Below are 7,826 nucleotides of genomic sequence, written 5' to 3'. Positions count from 1 at the left end.
TTATTTATTTATTTATCTAGGTGGAACTGGGGATTGAACTCAGGCCCTTGCGCTTGCCAGGGAAGCACTTATTCCACTGAGCCATCTCCCCGGCCCCCCAGGTGCCTATTTTTAGATGCTTATTTTTAGATTGGGTCTTTAAATTTAGGAGGTTGGATATTTTTGAGTTTTTTATACGCTTTTTTTTTTTTTTTTTTTATTGGAACTGGGGATTGAACTCAGAACCGGGGATTGCACTCAGGCCCTTGCACTTGCCAGGGAAGCACTTATTCCACTGAGCCATCTGCCTGACCCCCTCTTTATATGTTCTTGACCCTTCTTTATATGTTCTTGATAGTAATCCTTTGTCTGAGGAAGAGCTGCCAAACATTTTTCCCCCCACATTGTGGGTTATCTATTCCCTCTGTTAGTGGTTTCTTTTGCTCTGCAAAAGCTTTTTAATAAGATGAGAGCTCACTTGCTGATACTTTGTGATAGGGGTTTTATTCATAAAGTCTGTCCACACTGATGTCTTTAAGAGTTTTAGCTGCTCTGTCTTCCAATAGATTTAATGCTTTTGTTTTAATATTTAGATCTTTGATCCAACTTCTAATCTGTTCTATTGATCTTTGAGTTTATTTATTTATTTATTTATTTATTTATTTATTTATTTTGGGTGTGGAACCCGGGATTGAACTCAGGCCCTTGTGCTTGCCAGGGAAGCGCTTATTCCACTGAGCCATCTCCCCAGCCCCCCTCCCCCTTTTTGCCAGTAGTACACTGTTTTTTGTTTTTTGGACGGTTTTTTTGGTGGAACCGGGGATTGAACTCAGGCCCTTGTGCTTGCCAGGGAAGCGCTTATTCTACTGAGCCATCTCTCCAGCCCCTACACTATTTTTTTTTTTTAAATCATAGTAGCTTTATAGTATAATTTCAAGTCAGGGATTGTGATGGCCCCTTCTTTGCCTTTGTCACCCAGAATTATCTTTGCTAGTCTAGGTCTCTTCTGGTTCCAGATGACTTTTATTTATTTATTTATTTATTTATTTATTTATTTATTTATTGCAGAACCGGGGATTGAACACAGGCCCTTGTGCTTGTCAGGCAAGTGCACATTCTACTGAGCCATCTCCCCGGCCCCTCCAGATGAATTTTGGGATTGTTTCTCTGTCCCCTTTTTGTTCAGGATTTTTTTTTATTCTAGTAAAAAACCCCACTGAGGGGGAAATCCTGGAAGTATATCTACAGGGTGGCTGAGACAATTGTACCACTTATTTCTCTCAGTTTTTTCAAAGTAGCAGTTAATGTTTAAATTTTGTACTTTGACTAACTCTATGTGCTACTATCTGTAATCTGAGCAACTATATGGAGAACAGCAACGTGCAGTAATGTGCCATATAACAACCAGAGTCGAGTAGCTCTCATGTTGTGCTTTTAAATGCATACCGTCCCTGATGTCTAATCTATTATTACGGTAGTCTCTTTAAGATGAATTGAAAAATAAAAAGTATAAAGGAGAAGCAATACATTAAGTTTCACTGAAAGGAATAGTCAATGTTTAAGTGTTTGATGAACCCTGCACAGCTACATCTGGGAATCTGAGCAACAAATCTGATAACAATACACAATAAATTGTGAATTTTCTATTCAAAAAAAAAAAAACAACCCACTGAGCATTAAAGTTTTTGTATATTCTATGTTTTTTGCTTTGTTTTCCTTTGTTCATAAGAGGAATTTTTACTGTGTTGCTCATGCTGGCCTGGAACTCCTTATCTTCCTGTCTTAGCCCACCAGGTTGGATTAACCTTTTTTTTTTTTTTTTTTGATTAACCTTTTGAAGAGTACAATTCACAGATATTAAGCACATTCATATTGTTGTATGGATGGTCAGTTCTCAAGTTCTTCATCTTGTAAATCTGAATCTCTATAACCAGTAAACCTTGATTCTCCCTCTGCTGGCCCTTGACATGTTTTTCTATTGTATTTACGATACTGGCCATTTCCAGTCCTCCGAAAGAGTAGTACCAGACAGTGTTCCCTTGGCAGCGACTAGTTATTTGTCTTGAGTACCACCGCATCATTTTCTATAACGCTACTCAATTTTACATGGCTGCCGGCAATGCTTTTGGGTTATTGCTCCTCTATATCCTTGCTGCCTCTTGGTGCATTTTATTGTCATTATCGTGGGTAGAAGAGATGCTATCAGTTGGGATGATGATCAACATGCATTTGCTTTGCTCTATGGCTTTTGTGTGTGTGTGTGTGTGGCCAGCTCAGCCTGCTCTGGAGGCAGGGCTGGCATAGCATTGTGGTGCCACGGATCTAACCAGTCCCTGCTCTTTATGTAAGCTTGCCTAAGCAGGAGCTTTAGACTACTGAGCTATCTTGCCAGCCTTGTGGTCTATAACTCTTAAAAATTGCATTGAAAATTTAAACAGGGGCCAGGGAGATGGCTCAGTGGAATAAGTGCTTCCCTGGCAAGCACAAGGGCCTGAGTTTAATCCCCGGTTCTGAAAAAAAAAAAAAAAAAAAAAAAGAAAAAAGAAAAGAAAATTTAAACAACCATGCCATTGTGATTCTTTTCTAAATAGTTATTCTCTTTTTTCCATTTTTAAAAAATATATTTATGTTTTGAACACAGAGCCTTACTACACAGTTCAGACTTGTACTGACCCTCCTGTCTCAGCCTTTCCAGTGCTGGGATCACCGGCCTGCACCACCATGCCGAGTTAGCTTAGGCCTGGCAAAGTGAACCTGGGGCTCCTGGCTAGCACAGAGCGTGGTACTGGGGATTGCACTTGGGTCCTCGCACTTGCCAGGTGAGTGCTTAGGCTGATGAGCTACTTCCCCAGCCCTAAACCGTTACTCTTACAATCTCTGAGCCTCAAAGTTGGAGCCTTAATAGAATACCAAGTGGAAATCCTTTCAATGTCGATAGACTGTTAATTCACAATTTAATATCGTAGATACTACATGCTCAAGTTTTCATTTGTTTCTAGCACTTTTTAACGTTAGCTTAACAGGAAGATAGGAGTCTCACAAACTATGGTGTGACAGTACACACAATTGTCACAGAGGAGTCAACAGCAAGGAGAGGCTTTTTTAGTAAACAATTCTGTTAAGAACAATATAGTGGTAAAAGTAATTTAAAATGTTCCAGACATACTAATTGCAGACTTCTAACTCCAGATTGCCATTGAGTATGCTTTTGCTTTCCAAATGTTAATTAATTTGAATTTTCTCTTGAGCTCACCTGACTGACTTTTAATTTTGATTTTAATTTATTTTGCTTTTAGCTCCCAGAGCTGTGGTTCTTATGTTCTGTTGCTGGTTAGTAGGCAGAAACAGGGAGAGGTCAGGGACCTTGTGTCCTGACTGCAGGGCTTCTCTCCTGGTACAGACCCAACTATAAAAAATTGCGCGCTCCTTTTGTGATTCTGGAGCCTGTGGTACTCATCCAGGGTCCATAGTATTCTTCCACTGACCTAGAGCCTGCCTCACCCTTTTCTGTCTTTTACAAGTAGGGTCTTTAAAGTGGCTTGTATTTCCAGAAGGCTGAGATATTTCCTCCTCTCTGGCTATTTACCTACATCTAGTGAGAGCCAGCAGCCCGTCATGGGCAGCAGCTGGCCTTTCCCTCGCCACAGGCTGCCTCCCCCCACCTTGGGGTTCTCCTTGGGGTCTGCAGAATGAAGCACACTGAAACAAAAGGAGACCGCATAGAGACTGCAGACTTCCGCCCTGCTCCCCCCTTCCCTGGGGCAGTGCTATGCTTTCTCCTGTTTAGACTGTTCTCCTCCTCCAGGTTAGGATGTGCAGTCCCGCTGGGTCCCCAGCTCAGAGGTTCCAGGGGACATCTCCCTGGACCCTGCTCACTGTGGGTGGTCTGCTGCTGGCTCCTGGGTTCTCCTACTGTGTGGTGGTTCTCTCTCTCTACCCCCCTCTCCCTTTGCAGTACTGGAGATTTCTCCTGTAGCAAAGAACATTAAATTTACTACTTTAAAACTGTATTTATTTACTATTTTTCAAAACTGGGAATGGAGCCCACAGGGTTCACACAGATTTGTGTTACTCAAGGCAGGGACGCTTTTAAGTTGCTTCATTGCGGCATCGGGCTCAAACTTCCTGTGTGACAGGGCTGCTCTGCTCCTTCAGCTCCCACAGTGCTACTGGGAGGCCTTGCAGGAGGCCCAGGCAGTCGGCTTTCTCTGTGCCTCCATGGCCACACTCGTGACCGGTTCTGTACCAATGCACCTTCCTCCAATTTGGCCCCACGAGAGAACAGGCAGTGGCCTCAGAGGGTTGAGTGTGTCCAGCTCTCGCTTAGCCTGGCCTGAGTGTCCGACCTGGGTCGAAATGGCCTTCAAAGAGGAGCCCTGTTTACACGGATGTTGCTAGAACTAGGAAGGGGTTACACCCAGATAAACCCATTGTAAGCTGAAAACATGCGAAGTTGAAAATGGATTGAACGCACCTACTTACTCAAGAGCGTAACCTAGCAACACGGCGCCCGAGCATCGCTGTTGCCCTGGCGACGCGTGGCTGGCTGGGAGCTGGGCTCTCGCTCAGCTCCGCGTGTCAAGAGCTCAAGAGCGTGAGCTGCTGCACAACATTCGCCCAGGAAGAGCTCAAAATTAAAAAAAAAAAAAAAAAAAAAATACCAGCCCAGTCGGGTCTCCACTCAATGCCTGTGACTTTCCACTATCCTAAACTCAAAATCCTGCCATGACCCTCAACTTTGGGTCTTCTGTGCTGGCAGCGTCCAGGGGTTCTTGTCTGCCTTGTGTTTGTCCAGTTATTCCTAAGAAGCCCCTGTCCAGGATCCCTGACTGGGGAGGGCCAGGCTGCCCAAGGGTCAGGCATTAGTGGCGCAGGAGGGAGGCAGCCTGACAAAGCCTAGGAGGGGCTGAGTCCTAATCCCAGAACTAGAGAGCAGAGGGGTGCACGCCTCCCAGAGCAGACAGAAGGGTGCTGCCTGGGGCAGTGGGCTCCAAGGTGGAAGTGCTCAAGAAAGCCTGAGGGACCTGCAGGAGACTGGGCCCAGGGTGACCCCCAAGCATGTTCTTGTGGGCTGCTGCAGTCATGGATTGGGAGCAAGTGGGCACAGTCCTGCAGGGCTGGGGGCTGGGAGGTAGACACTGTGGCCCTCTTCCCTGCTCAGGGGCTGGAGGTTCCTGGGGTGGGGGATGGTATCCGGGAGGGGCCAGCTAAAGCTACGTCCAGGTGAGCACTCAGAGGGTCCAGAAGGAGGCTTAAATGGAATGAATGTCAGGGTGACTAAGCCCTTCTTGTGTGACTAAGCCCACTTGTGTGGAAAAGAAATGGCACTGCAATCTAAAGTATAACCTTTCCCTCCAGAGTCACAGCGTAGGATTCGAAAACCACTACCAGCCTCCAGCCCCACAACACAGCCCAGCTCGGTAAGCAGACCTCTGGCCTCCCATCATTTCATAGCCTACCATTTTCTGATTGTACCAAAGCGATGATTTCCTTCTGTAAAAACGTGTCTGCAGCAGAGCACAGTGACACACAGCTATCCATCAGCCCAGCTCCAGAGGTGAAGGCAGAGGGACAGCAAGCACCCGATCAGCCTGAGCCCCTCCTGGAGACTGCCTCAAAACAAAACTGAAAAAAGATAATAACAGAATAGGGGATAAAGCTCAGAGCTTGAACTCCTGGGTTCAGTTGTCTGGTGTTAGGGTTGGGGGAGAAGACTCACATTTGAACAACTTAGTGGGGACGGGGGCACCTCTTCTTAAAATTGTCACCAGAGCTACTAGATAAAAATATTCATCTGCTTTGTACCAGCAGGCATTACAGCTGAGGCCCATTTGGTATTCAGCACCCCTGGCTGCTTTCTCTCCTCTTTGTTGGAGGCTGGAATCTCCTGCTGTTAGTTTTTATCTTCTCAGGTAAATGTTTAGTTTCTTCGATAGGCATGGTAGGTATGGTAGCCTGGTTTCCACTTCACACATGCAGGAGCTTGAACGAAGGTGGTAGGCAAGTGCTTATCATTGCTTTCAGATGCATCCTTTGATTTGCCTTTTTTGTTTCTTCCCTTTTTTGAGGAGCTTTACTAAGGATTAAACTCAGGACCTTGTGCTTGCCAGGCAGGCACTTATGCCACTGAGCTATTTCCCCATGCTTTACTTGCCTTTCTTGAAGGGACTTCCTTTGCGTTGCTGCAGGAACAGATTTAGCTGAGAACCCCATGGATAACTGGCACTTCTCTTTTCTTTCTTTCTTTCTTTCTTTCTTTCTTTCTTTCTTTCTTTCTTTCTTTCTTTCCTTTCTTTTTTTTTTTTTTTTTGCAGAACCAGGGACTGAACCCAGGCCCTTGCGCTTGCCAGGGAAGCGCCCATTCTACTGAACCATCTCCCCGGCCCTGGCACTTTTCTTAACTGCCCGTGCACTAACCTGACTTTGCTTTAGAGCATGTGTTATCCAGCAAGGAGAGTGCTGGTGCTTATGGTCAGCTTAGGAGCTCAAAGTCCCTTCCTCTGTTTAACTTATGTGTTATTATGATTGCTTTTACTAATATGATGGTTAATATTGCAGTACTGGGATGGAGCCTGGGCCTTGAACCTTGTTAACAAGTAACCTACAATGGAGCTGCATCTCCAGACCTTTTAGGTTTTATTTTATTTTTTAAATTTTTTCTACAATGTCTTGTTAAGCCGCTAAATTACCTAGGCTGGACTCAAATGTGGGGTGGTCCTACCTCAGCCTCCAGAGTGCTTGAATTTCATGTGTGTGCACTACACCTTATCAGAGACCCTTCTTGAAGGGTCTCACTGCAAGGACAAATGTGGGAATACTTCGGATGGGGAGATGCCAGTCCTTTAGGTTTCTTTGAAAGTGCTTGCCAGCCAGCTTTGATAAATTCCTCCTGGTCCTCTCTGGGGCAGGGGCATCCTCTTTCATTTCCTCAGAGCATATGAATGCTTTCAATGCACCATAGAGAACAGGCTCTCATCATATCCATCCTGTATCAGAATTCATTGCCAACAAAAAAATTGTCTAAGCATTTATTGAAATCTTTGTGGGATGGGAGCCAGTTTGAAGGCCAAAGAAGAACTCAGGGAAGTAGCAAAGCAACTAGGGGGAAGAATTGTGCAGCAGAGGAGGTTGCAGGGGCATGATGAAGTCTGAGATCTCCATTGCTGAGCAGATCTCTGGTGACAGATTGGTGGTAGCCACGAACTGAGAACGCAGCTGTGAACAGCTTTGAGTGCCCTATGGTTTAGCAGGCTTGGAAAGGGGCAAATCTAGAGATAAAAGATTGAAATGCAATCCACTGGTACCATCTAAAATAAGGGGGTGCCGGAGAGATGGCTCAGTGGAATAAGCACTTCCCTGGCAAGTGCAAGGGCCTGAGTTCAATTCCCAGTTTTGCCAAAAAAATAAAATAAAATAAGAGGGTGTTGACTGGGAGCACAGGGTAATTGGGGGCTTCAAACCAGGCTTAGAGAGTGTGTGGGCGTAATATCAGCACTGTGGGAGGCCAAGGCAAGGGGATCACAAATTTAAGCATAGCCCCAGCAACACAACAATTTAGCAACTTTTCTCAATGTAAAATTGTTTTTATTTATTTAGCTGCCCTAAGGGTTAGGCTGGCATGGTACTTGGTGCTGACGATCAAACAGCAATCTCCTGCGCCTGCCTCAATTTGCCTAAGCAGGAGCTTTAGACTGCTGAACTATTTCGACAGCCTCATAATTTTTTTTTTTTTTAAATGTACTATAGGGAGCCAGTCAGATAGCTCAATGGATTAAAGGGACTCTGAGGGGCCGGGGAGATGGCTCAGTAGAATAAGTGCTTGCCTGGCAAGTGCAAGGGCCTGAGTT

This window comes from Octodon degus, unplaced genomic scaffold (assembly GCF_000260255.1).
Source record: "Octodon degus isolate 3935 unplaced genomic scaffold, OctDeg1.0 scaffold00016, whole genome shotgun sequence".
In the NCBI taxonomy this organism is placed as follows: Eukaryota; Metazoa; Chordata; class Mammalia; order Rodentia; family Octodontidae; genus Octodon; species Octodon degus.
The sequence above is the reverse complement of the archived record's forward strand: the minus strand, read 5'-3'. Positions refer to the sequence as shown.